The following is an 18,133-nucleotide window of genomic DNA, read 5'->3' as shown; positions in this document are numbered from 1 at the left end:
AAAGCAGAGAGAGAAGCATATTATAGAAAATTATAGAATATCATATGGGAGAGAAGAGAGAGAAGCATATTATAGAGCACTATAGAATATGGTGTCCCATATCTTCAAAACAAGCTTGGGTCAGTTTTGTAATATGAACTGTAATCTCCATAAAATAAGAAATAAAAGGCACATTCCTTCATTTTCTTGTTAGCTTTACTACATACTTTTAGGGAAAATCTTATGTTCAATGTATGAGTTATGTCAAAGTGATCAAATACTGTTGGTGATGTAATTTTACTCCCCTTGTTTAAATCTTTAAAAATGCAAAAAAGAATAGTTGCACAATCAAGGATAGTCTCATTATAATCAATGTAGTTATAAACATGCTTTGGTGAACAAATCATTGGAATATCCAAGGAAATTTTGATGATGTTTGTAACTCGAGCAAGTGCTTTTGCACAGGCCTAAGTGTCTAGGCATGCAAAAGTCGCTCAACATCTCCTTAGGAAACTTGCTCTTGTTTTGGTGCACTAATCATTGGAATATCCAAGACAATTTTGTTGATGTTTATAGCTCCGACAGGTACTTCTACATAGACCTTAGCGCCCGAGATCTCCTTAGGAGATTTCTTCAAGTGTAAGCAAGTTGCTAATGTAACTTAACCTATGTTTAACTTAGGAAATCACATAATTAATTATGTTGGCTAATTGAGCTAAAGAAACTTAGGAAAAGTCAAGTAAATTACTTTAGTAATTATGTTTTAATCTCAATCATTGAATACAAATGAGATGAAATCTAATCTAGGTCATCAATTACTTTGGAGATTAGGCTTAAGGATTTAGCTCATTTAAAGTTATAAAAACAAAGCTAAGAAAAGGAGAAAGACACACCATACAACAGTACTAGCCTTTGAAAGAGGGATTTTCTCAAGTGAGGAGTATGATAGTCTAATATGTTGGGTCCGAGGAAGTGTGGAAGTGCAACATTAAAGATCCAGAGCAACAAAGGAGATTAAAGAAAAAACCTAATGCCTTGTCTTTTGGGTCAAATCTAAGGTATGTTGTAAGTGTATCTTCTTCATTTGGGTCATTATCCCAAGACAAGAGCCCAAGTAGGTCTAGATTTAATGAAGAACTATTAATTGAGCAGAATTTGTTTGTCTCTTCTTACTGAGGTTGGTAAAATTTTTGCTTTTGCAAAATGTGTAAAAAACGTAATCATGCATTTATTCAGTAGATCTACAATTTGCTAGGTCAATTATTGTCAGGCGCTAAGTTCATAAAAAAATTAACATGGTATCAAAGCCCAAAACTTTGAGAATCGATCTACGAATCACATAGGAAGCTAGGTTTTTCCATGCATTGAAAAGTGGGCTAGGTTCAACGAAGCAGCCATATAAGTAGCTAGCTTTAATTTTTGCAGTGCAAGATCAATCTACATAGAGGCTTAAAGAAAGATTTTGCATAATGTATGGACACAACTACAATTGAAGTTAAAAAAAATAAAGTTAAAAAAATAAAAGATATGAAATAAATAAATGAAAGGGGGAGGCTTCGCAGTTGAGTGGCCCATCAGCCGAAGTGGTTGGCAAGTCACCCACACCCGACAATAAGATAGATCATAGTAATGGCCAGCAGCTACCAACCAACTCCAGTGAACCGTTCACAAATCAAACACACAAAGCCCAATCAACAGAGAGATAGATCATGGTGATCAATCTTCTCACAATCAACACAAGTTAGTGGGGCGATTGAACAATTGCAGACGCAATTTAGGTAAAGGTGTTGATTGCCATTGTAGTCGATAATCAACACAACCAAATAGAGAGGGTTGACACTGAGATTTTCACACTCTCAGGGTGACTACAACAATTGTTGGAACCTTAAGCTTGAAGCATATGCAATAGGGTCAGGCTAAGGAGGCAACACATGCCACAAGTTTGCAATAACGCAACAAACGCACACGAGGGTTATTGCACCAAGGTGGACACGTGGGCCGACAAGTCAGAGAGTAGAAAAGCAATAAGTCATAGGGATGGAGAATCGGCCACAGCCACGAAATAAAGTCAAGACACTGCAGGTCGTTGCAAGGGTTGCAGACTGGTCCGCAATGCAATTAGGGATGACAAGGATAGTGCTCAAACATGGGACATGAGTCAAGGGTCTACCAAGAATAGGCCCTTGTAGATCAAGAATCATAATTGGCACAATTTGTAGGTGAGTTGAGGTGAAGAGCAACAAAACAAGGTCAAGGGCGCTACCAATAGAGATAGGGCAACGCAAGCCAATCATCTAGGAAAGATTTGGAAATAGCCACAATAACCACAAACTATAACCCTACACAGCAGTTGTTAGGATTGGGTTATGGAAAATAGATCCGTAGAAAACAAGACAGTGGCATGGTCAAGGCCCTCGAGAATTTTCCAGGCCAACAAAAGAGACAACATGATTGGCCAAGGTCGTCCCTCATAGAGGAAAAGGGAGACAATACCATTCAGGGGTGTAATAACATAACCTTTCAATTGAATTTATGTTTTGAGAAGATGGCAACAGTCAATCTGAGGTTTGAGGAAAGGTTGGACGGTGCCTATAACTCTAGTCCATAGTTGAGAATGGTCTTGATTCTCATGGAGAACAATCCAAAGTAGTTTGTAAAAACTCAAGTTACACCTCCTATAGATGTTAAAATTTTGGTCATCCATAATTTGAAAAATGTGAAAGCCAAACGAATCATCGTTGATGTAATAAAGGATCATGTTATCCCTCACATATCAAGAACGAAGAGTGTCAATGAGATGTGGATCGCTTTGATGAGTTCATAGTAGAGTGATAACCATAACCGAAAATGTTGTTGAGAGAAAGTGTAAATTCCTAGGGTAATTTTTCCCTTAGGGTAAAACAATCACAAGATGAATCATACTAAATTTCACAATATTTCTTCCAATTCTAGGTAGAGGCAACACATAATGCATAACAATGTAAACTATGCAATAACTCATTCATCAATGTCTCACAACAACGCCAATATATCCATTGCTCCTGGCTCATTACACCAGCGATTCAGTTTCTACAACATCAATGAATATCTCTCACAACAATATGATTCTTCAACAACCTAGGAAGTTAGGGTTAACTAACCAAAAAACATTCAGCCAATAATTTACTAATAGTGTTGTCACTATGTAATAGACCAATAACTCGTACTAGAATTATTTAATTATGTAATTAAAAACTATTTTATAACTCACTAATCATTAGCTATGTGGTCTACTAACAGGGAGTGTTTATGCCAACCCTTCACTTCCGACTTCCACTAAACAATTTCTTCCTTGTTGCCTCAACTATAATAGGGCTCAACTATGCAACCCTGTGACTCAGAATTCTTCAAATAAATTTGATACTTTAAATCACTTTGCTTGACCTTAAACCCTTGACGTTTGCTCCAAACCGAACTCCTCAACCTCCAACGAGTTGATTCCTTGAACTAGGTTAGGCCTTACTTGATTCAAGAGGGACTTGTAAAAATTTCTGTTTTCCCACTCCGGTTTTCAGTTTCACCTTATTTCTCCCATGTAGTTAAATGCCCATTCCCATAACCATACATTTAACAGACTGAAAAAAAAAAAATATGGCTGAAAACACAAATTCTGGAAATTTTTCAGAATGCTGGAAATTGCAGAAATAAAAATCAGCAATTAAAAACAGCCATTAAAACACATTAAAACACTGATATTTTTGGTCAACTTGACCCTGGAAAAACCCCCTACAACTCTTGGGGAAAACCAGTTTGAGAGCTCTTCTTTATTTCTGAAAATTGCCTTTTTACAGTGAGAATTATTCAGCAAAAAATCAGCAAGCAAATTTACAACTTATCTCCTTTCCCGTGCCTCACAGCAATCTCGAAATTACAGCAAACAGGACAGCAATAAATGTTGTACGACCTCCGTTTTGTGTGCAGAAAAATCAGCAAACTGCTCCTCGATTTTTGTGCAAAAATCTGCCTTTCACTATGTGCTGAATCAGCTGTACAAATCTGCTCAACTGCTGCCTTGGAATGTGTGCCAAGCTGCTGTCTCCTTCTCCTCCCTGCTCAGAAATCTCTCTTGCTCTCTTGCTCTCCTTCTCCCAATCTGCTCATGAAAGAATGAATGACCTTTTCCTCCTTTTCCTCCTTTAATATAACTCCAAGTGACTTTTGGGTGATCCAAGTGACTTTTGGGTGATCTCTAAATCCAATGGCTGAAATAGATTTAGATCAATGGTTGAGATTAAATGCTCATTTAAATCTCACTTTCTATTTTTTAATTCACCCCACTTTAATAAAGACCCACTTAGTCATTTATTTCCAAAGTCACTTTTCCTTTCTAATTTTTCATTGACTTTATAAGTCAATTTAAAATTAGACTTAATAACTTTATCACTTAAAGTCACTTTTAAATTAGATTTAACTTTATAAAAATTATAAAGTCACTTTAGGAGAAAAATTAAATTCTTTTGGACATTTTTCCCTAGGCCAAAGATCAAAGCCTAAGGGAACCACCTGTCCTCTGTTACCAAATTTCAACAGGACTTGCAGCTTTACCAACACTTTGACAACCACAAAACTTCAAGATACAATGCAGATTATCCTTTCCAGCGTTCCACATATTTGTGTGATTCCTTTGCTTAAGAGAAAATGTTGTGTTACAACAAGAAAATCAATGTCTAGGTAGGGTGCGATCAACTCCATTGAAACTAGATAGAAGGATATATAGAGGGCAACTCCATCGAAGCTAATCAAAAGGAAAGGGCCTCAAAACCCTTAGAGCCTCAGGCTCAAGAAAATTAGAGATATTCCAATCCAAATTGATCATCCAAAATAATTCCAACTCTCTTATATTTATAGATTCCCTCAAGGGTTTATCGAATGTAAGGGGTTGTAATGCAACAATTTGGGCTTTTTGGCCCTAACCAAACCTATATTTTCCCAATATTGCCCCAAACATTGGAAAGTTTAGGTTTTCCCCCTTTATCAAGACTATAGCCTACGAGGTTCGATAAGCTACTTCATCCACCCTTGGCAATTAATCCATAGGGGATCATTACAGTCTCCCCCCCTCCCCAACATTGCTTGGGGACAAATAGCAAATTCAAGTGTTGCAAATCTGCCCTCCTATCTTCAAGGACCTATCTTTGGTGGACATCCTTGTCATGTGAGTGATTCGAATGGAAAATTGCATCAACCCATGGTATTGTAAGTGGCATCCACCCATGCTATTTATCCACCCATTGTATTCATTCACCCATGGCATTTGACCATGGTATTGTGACATCCACCCATGGTATTCAATCACCCATGGAATTGACCCGTGGTATTGTAACATCCACCCATGGTATTCATTCACCCATGGAATTGACCCGTGGTATTGTAACTGAAAATACTATAAGTAACAAGTCACATTTTGTAAAAAGACAAATTGTCCGCCACAATGTAGCCCTTATAGTTATTATTGGTTTTAATAAAAAGTTTCTTTGTGGTTTTATTTACTATGTGTTCTGTCATTTTCTTTCTAGCATTGCAATTCTTCAGATCTTGGGGGCCTCCCCCACAAGATCCATTAAAATCTTTTAGATCTTGGGGGCCTCCCCCCAAGATCCGAATCAGTGAGTTGTTTAGAGAAGAATATGATCAGATGATAGATACAATCAATCATCATCTTTTGTCATTATACCAATTGATTCCTTGCACAGTGAAGGAAAACAACAACAACAAAAAATCCCAAGAATATGACATTCCACTCTTCTCACTTTGCTAATATCATTTGTCTAAGGGCAGGATGATTCTGAAACAATGTGATGCTACCTGAAAGACAAACACATGGTTTCACTTGAGAAGAATTCCGAGGTATTCCTTACTTCTCTTGAGGCATCTTCTGTGTCTTCTGACTAACAAGGGAAGGTTGAGTTAGTCTTCCATCTAGCAACTATTTCCATTGTTTTCAGGGTAGTACTAACAATTTGCAGGGACTCTATTTAGAAGGGGAAAAGGTTACCCAAAATTCCCATATAAATCACTTTCTGATGGTCACTTACTACAAACTCTAGGAATATTACAGATAGATGATTGTCCTATAGTTGTTTGGATTTGTAGTGGAGCTTGATTTATGGACCAAGCGAATGGTGTGATGTAACCACACATGAGGAAAGCTTATACAAATAACATTCTTAAACAAGCCAACTAAGAGGAAATCTAAAGAATAAATGCCATGCTTGAGGAACTCTACTCAAAACTCTTCCTCATTTGTAGCTTCACTAGTGCTTATCTCCCAAACAACTTCATAGATATCTCGATATGAGAATAGATAGCAAGAAGAGGGGGGAGAGATGCCCAAAATCAGGGCGTGTGCAAGGACATTGTACAAATTTGAGACCTTGTTGTCAAACGTGCACAAGAGGCAACAAATTCCTTCACAACTCAACAAGATAGAGCACATCATGCACAAGAAAATCAGAGAATCCAGGCAATGTTAGTTCCCCAAAGTTTGAGACTTGCTTTATCAACAAAATAAACTATACCATCCACACTGTCATTGAAATCTTCAATGAATTGCCTTCAAAAGGTCATGCGGCATGTTGCCGCTATGTCAAGCAGCCACACATCTCTCCAAGAAGCAAACGAAGTATTAAAAAAATCTTCATTTACTCCACAGATGTAATGGACAACGATATAATGAGCAAATTCAAATGCTTTAACTTTTGTCAAATGTAATGTTTTACCTTTGTCTTCTCCTATTTTATCTTGCTTGTTCTTCTCCCATGGGATTTTGCATCTCATGAGCAAATTCAAATGCTTTAACTTTTGTCAAATCTAGTGCTTTACCTTTGCCTTCTCCTATTTTATCTTGCTTGTTCTTCTCCCATGGGATTTTGCATCTCTTTGCCTCATGTCCATACTTGCCACAAGATACAATGAAGATGAAATCTCTCACCTTGATTGTGTATACAATGAAGATGAAATCTCTCACCTTAATTGTGTATACCCTGCCTCTAAAATTTTTCTTCCCAAGTCCCTTGTCCACAAAATTCTTCTCGCTACTACAAATGCAGGTTTTTGTCCAAATGAAGAATTGAATGACATGTTGAAGATGCACCAAAAGATGAGGTGGTAGATGATCATTACTTGCGATAAGGGAGCAATTAGAAGGAGCAAGAGATTCACCAAATCATCCCTTGTCTCCTTCAAGAATTGTGAGCAATTAATCATTCAACACACCACTTGCAAATGTACCTTTGTTAACCATGGCCATTGGTTTCATGCTTTCAAATAAAACAATGAGTTGCATGATCATGTGCACTGTCAAAGTTGGCATTTTGGTCCTCTAACAACTCAAAAGAATTATCATAATAGAAATAAGAATCTCTAAAGAGATCGACGACATTCATTAACAAACATCCAAACTAGTTAAGATGCTAGCCCATGGACGAGAATGAAGCAGGCATAACCATCGACCCTTGTTCGTCCTCTAGTGCTAGCCATCTCCACGAATCTCCAGTACACCTCACTCATCGACATGACTACCAGATTATTGTTGCTACGTTGTGTTGCCATTCTCATTACATAAAACCTAAATTCAATACCTCTTGTTAGATTACATAATAGATTAAAGTTAGCTAAACGTAAATTAAAACCACAACATGCCCATGCTCTAGAAAATAAGCACTTGGTACCAGAATATAACTTTTTTCTTCTCGCTCAACTTGAACTTGAGCCTCCATAAGAATGGGCATACATGCACACAATTTGAAGTCTAAAACCTTGAATTCTGCCAAACAACTCTACCTCTTGAAATACAGTGGCACATTCACCTCGCATTAAAATTCCAATGGCCTTAATACCTCGAATTAAAAAGAAGAATTCAAGGAAGGAAGAAAAGAAACCCTATGCTCTAATACTATTGTCAAGTTTGTCATTGGATAACTACATGCTTGGATTCTATTAAATTGAACCAATTATAAATACAATTGAAAGCGACCTTTGGTTTCATCTTCCAAGAGATCCAAATGGCTCTTCCTAACCTATCCAAATGACTCGAGCTATCCACCTATGAGACAATATTCCTCCTAGATAAATATTTGCAACTTATCATAATCCCAAGGATTGGGTATGTAACACATGGTAACCTATATTGCTAATTGTTAAGTCATCTAGGTTTGCAAGTTACTTGTAGAATTGTTTATTAGAAGTAACTCCATAGTCATTTATTAGGATACTCAAAGACATCAAACCCTCTAAGAAACCAATTTTTCATAACAAAGTCGAGCTCATAAAGATCAACTATGACCTCGCATCAAAAAAGACTCAAAAGAGAGCAGTGGAGCGACAACAAGTCCTTAACAAAAGGAAATTGAAGCATTCAAAGATAGACTTGGATTGATGCAAAATTCCTTCCTCAGTAAGAGGAAGTATTGATAAATACACCTCGGACAAGAACTTTCACACAACTTAAATGCAAACATGCTAGAACAACCTAGAAGTAGTTCAAGACCTTTCAAAACATAACTCTTTTGTAATTCACTTTAGGAAAAAGTGAAATGCCTTATATTGAATTGTGAAATCTAATAAAGTGCATTTATTGCATTAACAGCTTAGATTGGGATTAACCTCAACCCTAGATCTCACCAAAAGATTAAGATTTGGTATATCAGGCATACAACGAAAAGTATAAAGACAGGTCAAATAGAACAGGTTGAGTACCAAGCAAGAAAAAACAGCACACAGCAGGAAGAGGATTGCCTTGCAGCTTTTCAGCAGGTTGAAAAGGCAGCCAAACAGCAGATCTGCACAGTTTTATGAACCCATATAGGAGATCCGTACAGCCATGCCGATCTGTATAGCATGTCCATACTATTGTACAAAACCATACAGCCACTGTCCTTTTTTGAGGCCATACAGTGGTTGTCCTTTTCTTGAAGGCCATACTTTTCTCAGCAAACAGTACAGCTTAGTTTGGGGTGATATTTTTAGTAACCAATGTTGTTTTAGAAGGTTGAGGAGGTTTCCTTGTAAGCTTCCAACAAGAAATGAAATGCTGATTTTGAAGGAGAAATTACCTATGTAAGTGTGAAACTGTTTTATGCTTTCACTATTTACTTTACCAACTATTGTGTGATTGATGCTAAGTTCTGAAATTTAATTTCTGCACTATATAAATTCAACAATTTGTTTGTTTAATTCAGATAATATGAATGGCAGTCACCTAGGACTGAAATTGCTACATCCTACTTCATTATCTTGGAAGTTCTGAAATTCTTAAGGTGGGGATATGTTATCTATAATCTGTAGGAAAAAATCCAGACAAAGATACACAATCTGAATCAAACTCCTGATGGATTAATGTAAATACTGGACTAAACAATAATAGAGAAAAAACAACAAAACAAAAAGCATAAGCAAAATATATCCCACCCATACATCTATCCCCTGCCCCCTGCTCTCCCATCAACTGATTTATTCTACTACCTCCCCATCCCTCCCTCCGGAGGCATCCTCCACCCCATTCCCTACTCCCCTGGTTTCCCCCCGCCCTTACAATCTGCAATCCTGCCCCCCACTGTGGATACACATTCAATACATTCTGGCCTCGGCCTGTCCCTCCCCTCGATGACCATTAAACCCCTTCGTGGGCGCAAATCTTATCTCTCACATGCTATACTTCGGGCTGGTGCTGAGGTGGCCTCGCGAAAGCAATCTTCGTTACATCGGGTTCTTAGAGCAAAGAACACCCTTGACATGTTACCCCCATGAAGTGTCTATCATTTAACTGCAGGGGCATGGCTAACTCACCCAAAAAGTTAACCCTCCACAATCTTTTTGAATCTGAGCATGTAGACATTATTTTTCTTCAAGAAACCCTCGGTGAAGCTCAACACATTATCTGCATTCTGAGGAGTCTGAACCCAGGATGGGAATTCCTCACCCTAGATGCAATTGGACGATCTGGAGGTTTGGCTCTGGGGTACAACCCGCACTCCATAAACCTATCATCGGCCTAGGGAGGAAAGGGCTTCATTGGTATCAACATCTTCTCTGCTGAGCTGGGAATGGATCTCCGTGTCATGAATGTATATGGGCCTTGTCAGGGGCGGGAGGCTTTCTAGAATCAGCTCCTAAACCTCTCTATTACCTCATATGAAAATCTCATTATGGGAGGTGATCTAAATTTTTCTATCGGATTTAGTGAGTCCTGGGGCTCATCGGCACAGATCGACCCACTCTCTGATACCATGGAAAACTTGCTCGATCAAGCACATCTTTCGGATATCCCCATGAATAGACCCCTGCCCACATGAAGGAACAGAAGAGTTGGAGAGGCGGCACTAGCCAGAAGACTGGACAGTTTCATCCTCAAAACCCCGATGTTACAGAGCTTATCCCATTATAGGCAGTGGGTCGAATCCGGAGGTATCTCTAACCACTCCCCTATCTACCTCAAAATCTTTGGCCCTCCTATTAAGCCCAAAGCCCCTTTCAAATTCAATTCTTCTTGGCTTCAGGACCCCTCCTACTCCAAACTGGTCTCAGATTTCTGGCTGCAAAAGCCTCCCACTAAAGGTCTCACCTGAGCTGAAGGGTTCTATCATAACCTTCTGCATCTCAACATACTAACTATCAAATGGGCAAAGGAAAAAACTCAAAGGGATGACCATACCCTTGCCTCTGTTGAATCCTCCTTGGCCCATCTTATGGATGACCAAAGCAGGGGTTTCTTAAACACAAAATCCAAGTCACATCTAATCGAATTAGAAAATCAAAGGGCCAGAATTCTGAAGGAAAGAGAGGAAACCTGGCTACTCAAGAGCAGAGTGCTCTGGCTCAAAGCAGGGGATGAGAACAGAAGTTACTTTCATAATTTTTCCTAGGGGAGAAAAGCCTCCAACACCATCTGGAAAATGCCCTCACAAGATGGAGGTATTGCCAAAACTTTCAATCAACTATCTTAGTTGGGCATTTCACACTTCAAACATCTATATAAGGAACCCCCAGACTCAAACCTTGCCGATATCATTCAAGTAGCAGGGCACTTCCCAAGTTTTGTAGATCCAGATGTTGCAGCTGAGCTAACTGCACCCGTCACTAGAGAAGAACTTGAAGGGACATAAAAATGGTTCAACAAAGATAAAAGCCCTGGCCCAAATGGATGGTCCATTGAATTCTACTTAGCCTTTTTTGACCTCATTGGGAATGATCTTCTCAATGTAGTTGAAGAGTGCAGGAACTCTGGGAAGATGTATGAGGCTATCAATGCTACCTTCATCGCTCTTACACCTAAATCTGACTCCCCTACATCCTTCAATGATTTCCAACCAATTTCTCTTTGCAATACCCTCTATAAAATGAGGCTAATCAGCTTCGTCCTATACTCTCCCATCACATATCTCCAGAGCAATTCACCTTTCTTCAAAATCGACAGATCCATGAGGCCATAGGCACTGCACAAGAAGCCATTCACTCTATCAAAACAAGAAATATGAAAAACATTATTCTCAATATTGACCTCGCAAAGGCTTTGATAGTGTCAGTTGGCTCTTTATTAAGATGATTCTGATCCATCTAGGATTCCCACTCGCTTTCACAAAATGGATCATGTGCTCCATAAATTCGGCATCCTTCAGTATACTCATAAATGGATTTGCATCCCATTTCTTCCATGTCGAGCGAGGACTCTGGCAAGGATGCCCTCTCTCTCCCCTTCTGTGCCTTATAGTGATGGAGGGACTCAGTAGGCTCACTGGCACTGCAGAAAGGGAAGGAAGACTCAAAGGACTAAAAATGAATGAACTTTGCCACCTCACCCACCTCCTTGTCGTTGATGATGTTATGATCTTCCTAGATGGCAGCATCAGGGACTCTACCTCCTTCCATGACATCCTTACACTCTTTGAAAAAGCCACAGGTATGGTCGCAAATCAATCCAAGTCTACTATCACTCTGTCTGACATCTCCCCTCAAGAGGATAGAACAGCTCTCCATTACTTCCATTATCAAATGCATAACCTCTCGGATGGCCTGAAATACTTGGGGTTTTGGATCAAACCCCACAACTACAGGATTGCTGACTGGATCTGGCTAGTAATTAAAATTGAGAAGAGACTGAAAATTTGGAATCACGGATTCCTGTCCAGAGCAGGGCGTCTGGTCCTTATAAAATTTGTGCTGGAAGCCACACCTGTATACTGGATGTCACTTGCCTAGATTCCTCGAGGAATACTCGGTCGCATTCGACAGATATGCTGCAAATATCTATGTAATGGACAAAAGGAAGGAAAAACTTTTGCTTAGGTGAGCTAGAAGAAAAATGCTTGCACAAGCCCTTGCAGCCAAGATGAGTTGGACCCTACTCACTTCACAGAATCTATGGACCACTGTATCATACCATAAATACATCTGGCCGCAGCAAATCTTGGACTGGGTTCACCTACCAGACTGGCCACGTTTGGGCATCTCTATAGTCTGGAAATCAATCCTGCAAACTATGCCTTTCATCAAATCTGGTCTGGCATGGCGCATAAACAATGGTAACTCAGTGCGCATTGGTATTGACCCATGGATAGGGGGAGGAAAGAGGTATCAGCTGCCACCTGACCTGATACAATATCTACAACATAGAGATACCACAGTGATCGCACATATTGCTGATCGTGAGCGCAGCACTGTCTTCAACCAGAAATGGAGGACAGCCTCTGAACTGGGCATTCCTATATAATGGCAACAGTCCTAGGAAACATATCTAAAGACATTGACTGAAGCTCATGTGCATATAAATGACGATCCAAATGAACTTGTATGGATTCTTGCTGAGCATGGAAAATATACTCCAAAGTTGGGCTACACCCACCTTCTCTCGGATCGCAAACCTGAACTTTCAAAAGAATGGTGGCAACAGATTTGGAAACTGAAAACACCTACACAGGCGCGCTTATTCATGTGGAGTGTCCTCAGCAACAAAACCCCCACAGGCAAAGCTCTCTTGCACGGATCCATACATGGCCCGATCTAGTGTGTATTATGCAAACAAGACTCTGAAACAAACAAGCATCTATTTTTGCTGTGTCCGACTACCGCCCAGTTTTGGCAACAACAACTCAGCAGCTCTCTATTCAGAATACATGGCAGGGCCCCTCTATACTACAAGCCTAGAAAAATTGGAACGCAGCAAACCGAGGCTCGAAGAAACAATGCCTTCCTCTCATCCTCTATTGGACTATATGGGTCACCCGGAATCACATAATTTTCAATGATGCCACTGCCCGATGGCCTTTTATCATTGCAAAGGTTGTGGCAGCGTATCATGACATCCTTGAAATTGAAAACTCCCACATTTGTAGATCTGCTGCCCCCGAACGGATTGACAAAACTAGGCCATGGGCATTTTTCGATGGAGCAACCCAATCTCATGGATGCGGAGGGGGTTTCATTTTATATATCTCTGATCAGCATTTCTATAAGGTCCAATTGGGACTGGGGGAGGGAACAAACTATTATGCCGAGCTAATCACCCTCAGACATATGCTCCACTTTGCACTAGCTCAAGATTGCTCCACCATTCAGATCTATGGGGATTCAAAAATCATTATCAACTGGTTCAACAACAAAAATCAATGTCATGCTATTTCGCTTCGAAATATTTTTGATGAAGTCAACATTTTCAAAGCAGTTTTTAACACAATCTCTTGTCATCATATATATAGGGAATATAATGAAGATGTTGACAGGCTTTCCAAGGAGGGCACGCTACTACCCCGAGGCTTGTGGATGATCTCTAAATAGATAGTAACAGATTAATATCAATATCACCACAAGCCATATATAGATCAGGAGTACCATAGGGTGGAAAGGCCCTAAAAATATACATTTTGCTGCTTTAGCTTAGTCTTTTTTCTCAAAAACCATTTATATATTTTTTTGATGATATATAGACAAACAAATTGTATACCTCTGCGAGGAATATGTATAGGTTTTATCACACTAAACAATCCTACAGGAAATGGCTTAGGCCATCTATATTTTTTTGATACAGTTTTTTGAAATGGCCATGGGCCAACAAACTTGCATATGCCTTGGGCATCTACTACATGTAATTTTTCCACATAATGAAAGATTACGATTTTTCCATTGAAAAAAAAAGGCAGCCTTTACTTTAATCAACAAAGGTTTACAATTTTTGGACTCGGGAATGTACTTAAAAACCAATTACTAATATAAGCAAAACTAATAATGAACTGGAATTAGGTAAGACATCTCAAGTTCATATCATCACCATAAATTCATCAAGGTAACTATGTAGAGGCATCCAACTAAGAAATTGACAGAGGCACTTCGGAAGATAGCTAATAAGACCAGACAACCATGGATTTATATTGAATAGTTTATGATATCATGATAGAGAACCTAAAAATACTGTTAAACCAAAGCACAATTTGAGAATCCATACCTAGGATAACGTGCCTCCATAATAGAGTACCCAGGAGCTCCTTTGTTTGCATATGTTGACATCATTCAGTTCTACTCAAAAACAATTTGTGAACTACGCACTGCCGCCATATCAGTGACGTTTACTGCCTCTAAACAAGAGACTTTTGTTCCTGCGATGCTTCCTATGCATATTTTCGGCCTCCTAGTCTTCCTCAACCTTGCTTTCTCATAATCGCTATATCACAGCGAGTCCTCTTCCTTATCCTCTCCCCTCCCTGCTCTTCCAATCATAACAATCAGTAAATGCCCCATCCGCGCCATCCCAAGGACTAGAATAAACTTCCAAGACCTTTCCAAATCAGAAGCGCAGTCATCATCTTTACTGTCTTCCCACCCTATAACCCTCGTGGACCAATATTTCGACTCCATACAAGCCCTAGATTTATCCGCTATATTTTTTTCATGTCCAAGTTCCCTACAGCCGCTATATTTTTTTCATGTCCAAGCTCCCTACAGCCGCTTTACTTTTCCATCTGTCCTACTCTATGTAATAATGCTCTCAATTTCGGAACACTCATTACTGTGTGTGACGTTTGACTGCAATTCTGCTTCAATGGAAATATCCCCGAACAACATTTATGTGGCGATTTTCTCTCCCCATTATGCGTAATCGGGATGGAGAGTGTCTCAACTCTTCTTTATAATGAAATCAGAGTTGACATCATGTCCTCTCACACAAAAGCAATAATACAATCCAACTTTGAATAATGTTGATTAAGGTTGAAGCCGTATCACTGCTCCCGTTCATTGGGAAGCCTCCCTAAATCTGAATAAAAAATGAATGGCATAATTGGAAGAGAAAATCGCCTCATGGATATTGTTGGAGCAACTAATATCATTCCCTGCATTTCTCTGAATTTATTGTTTCATTCTTGAAACCGATGGTATAATTCCAGGCGCCACAGGTTTCAAGCATTGCGTTTGTCTCCTGTAAACCCTAATGTTGTGTGGCAACCGCAAACCTTAGTAGACCAATCTTATAGCGGGAGGGTAAAAATCGTGTAAAGCTCCATTATACGCCTTAGACGTAAGTAATCATTTTAAATAATGTGTCCACCATTTTATATGAATGGCTTATATTTATATTAATTTAAAATATAATATTTTAAGTGATTTTCATAAATTTTTGGAAAAAAATTCAATATTAATTTTTTGAGTGATTTTCATTTTTAAATATTTTTAGAAAATAATTCAAGATAAATCGAAAAGCTTAATATTCGACCGCTAATTTTCTCCACTTTTTCCAAAAATTATATTTATTAATTTCCATTTTTTCTAAGAATTACCTGTTCAAATTTTATAGTACAAAATTGTTTTATTTTAAAAATCACCAATATAATATATTGACTAATATAAAATCATTATAAATATAAATATTTCTACAAAAATATTACCAAACATTTTACAATTTGTATCCAAAGGACTTTAAAATAAACTTTCATCCTTAAAATTTTCTTGGTATCCAACTCTTACAATAAAGAACAAAACCAAAAAAATAATGGGGAACATGCAAGTCGGGAGTGTCTTTGAACATTGAAACAAGAGTTTACATCATGTAAACTTTGATTCATAATTATTAGATGTAAATACAATCATATAAAGAGATGATATTCAAACTTGTTCCAAACATGATTGTTTTGGAATTAATGAAAAAACATTAGTTTAATTTGGTTTCTAGTTTAATTCGATTTCTTGTTTGGTGGAAGTTGGGACATGGAAGGTTGCTTGTAAGCAATTTAGTTTATTGTGGCATGTGAGAAGCTAAGGATTAGAGAGCTTAGTTTAAATTGGTCTCTTGTACGGCGGAAGCCATGACATGAAAGGATGCTTGCAAGCAATTTAATCTATTGTGGCATTTAAGAAGCTGAGGATGAGAAGACTTAGTTTAAAATGGTCTCTTATTTGGTGAAAGTTGCAACATGGAAGACTACATTTGGAATATCAAAGATATCTAGTTGAGGTGATCGTCGTGCTTTAGGCGGACAACTAGAAGGGCCTCCTTTAGTAGTGGTACCCTTGTTTTCTGGAACAATTCAAAAATGTGGATTATCAATTGAATTTTGTGGTTTCAACTCTATTGGTGCAAGGCCTGGATAGGGAGAAATTCGACGCTCAGGTATCGAAGTAACTCTAGTTCTCGCTGGTTTCATTACAAGTTCCTGATTTCAATCACAATTTTCAAGTTTTCCTTCATAGTCACATGACTTCCATGTGAGCCTCTAAGTCTATTAATATTTTTAGGTTTTTTTCTCTTAGTTGTATCATTTCCCTCCCCTCTTTTCTAATCCTCTCCTCTTGTCATTTCCCTTGTCTCACAATATCTCTTAGCTTTTTCATCCCCCATTTTCAACCCTTGCACCAACTAGCCAGTACATTCTACCCTCTAGACACTCGATTGCTCACCAAGGTCAATTATTCACCTCCCTTCTTTTTATTAGAAGTTCACTATTCACTCTATCTTTACCCCAACTTTCCTCTCCCTACACTCGATGGCCAAATGTAGATTACCTTTGGGTTGCAAAGTCGGCCCCTCCATGTGTCAAGAAACCCTTCCACCTTCCTACTTGCAAACGAGAGTTCAAGCAGTAGTAAGGCAAGCCATAACTCATTATGTTGATGTTATTCCTAAAGTGGTCAGTCACACCATAACAGAGGTGGAAGAAGCGATCAGATAGGAAAATAGGTTTATTATTCACCAACATATTAAAAGAGAGACCAAACAATGGAAACTTGAAATAGGTACCTTAACAAGGTCTCGACAAACTTCCTACATGTAACCAGTCAATCTATATTAGCACATTAAAACTCTTATTGGAAGATTTTTCATTGAATGATCTCACACTCAACAGGGGATCCTAGCCTACATGACAAAAACAATGGAAAAGATTGAAAGGCTAGGTAAGAGAATATTTTTCTTGGCTAAAAAAGCAAGCAAACATCAACTTCACCCCTTCTAATGAAGACAATGACTCTCCTCCACCAATCTAGGTGGAATTCCCCACGACATGAAATGATCGAGCAAGCCAATTTACTAGTTTATATCTTTTTGTAATGGGACTATTTTGACTATGGAAATTATTTTGATTAGTTATCTTTTAAGTGATAGACTAATTGCCTTTGTAATAAGTAATATGAAAATTTTGAATCTCTACTACTCGTCTAGTTTCGTGATAGACTAATAATAAAGGGAAAATAATCATGTATCTCTCTTTATGAGAGTTAATACAAATTCCCAAAACTTACTCCCAAACGAAAATCTATTTATTTATTAAATTTATTAATATTGTAATTTTACATATGAGTGTAAATATTTTTTTATTATCTATATAAATATGATTATATTTTGCATTATATAGAATTTTTATAGCAATCAATGTACATAATGTTTCCACTATATTATACACAATATGGTAGAGATGTTGTAATGTAATGTCTTGTCAACAAAAAAGAAAATGACCAAAATAAAATAAAATAAAAATAAAAATGACCCCATGGTATTCATGTGGAATATAGTCTATTTAAAAGAAAAATTAAACCAACCTAGATCCATTTTAACTTTGGATCTATAGAGAGAGAGAGGGATCAAATCTCTTGAAATGCAAACCTCTTTTAGAATTAAAAGAGATTTGATCTCTCTCCA

At 38.2% G+C, this 18,133-nt stretch overlaps 1 long non-coding RNA gene across 1 annotated transcript in view; it reads right to left on the bottom strand.

The window, feature by feature from the left end:
• LOC149216034 (uncharacterized) overlaps positions 1-15,469 on the bottom strand; it is a 90,469-nt gene extending 75,000 nt beyond the window's left edge. Inside the window, exon 1 of the long non-coding RNA XR_016250525.1 lies at positions 14,453-15,469. This is a non-coding gene — a long non-coding RNA (uncharacterized LOC149216034). The remainder of the gene's footprint in view (positions 1-14,452) is intronic.
• Positions 15,470-18,133: the final 2,664 nt, after the last annotated feature.

This window comes from Pinus tabuliformis, chromosome 1_1 (genome assembly GCF_031772625.1).
Source record: "Pinus tabuliformis cultivar Carrire ecotype Pingquan chromosome 1_1, CPIR1, whole genome shotgun sequence".
Taxonomy (NCBI): domain Eukaryota; kingdom Viridiplantae; phylum Streptophyta; class Pinopsida; order Pinales; family Pinaceae; genus Pinus; species Pinus tabuliformis.
The sequence above is the reverse complement of the archived record's forward strand: the minus strand, read 5'-3'. Positions and strand labels throughout refer to the sequence as shown.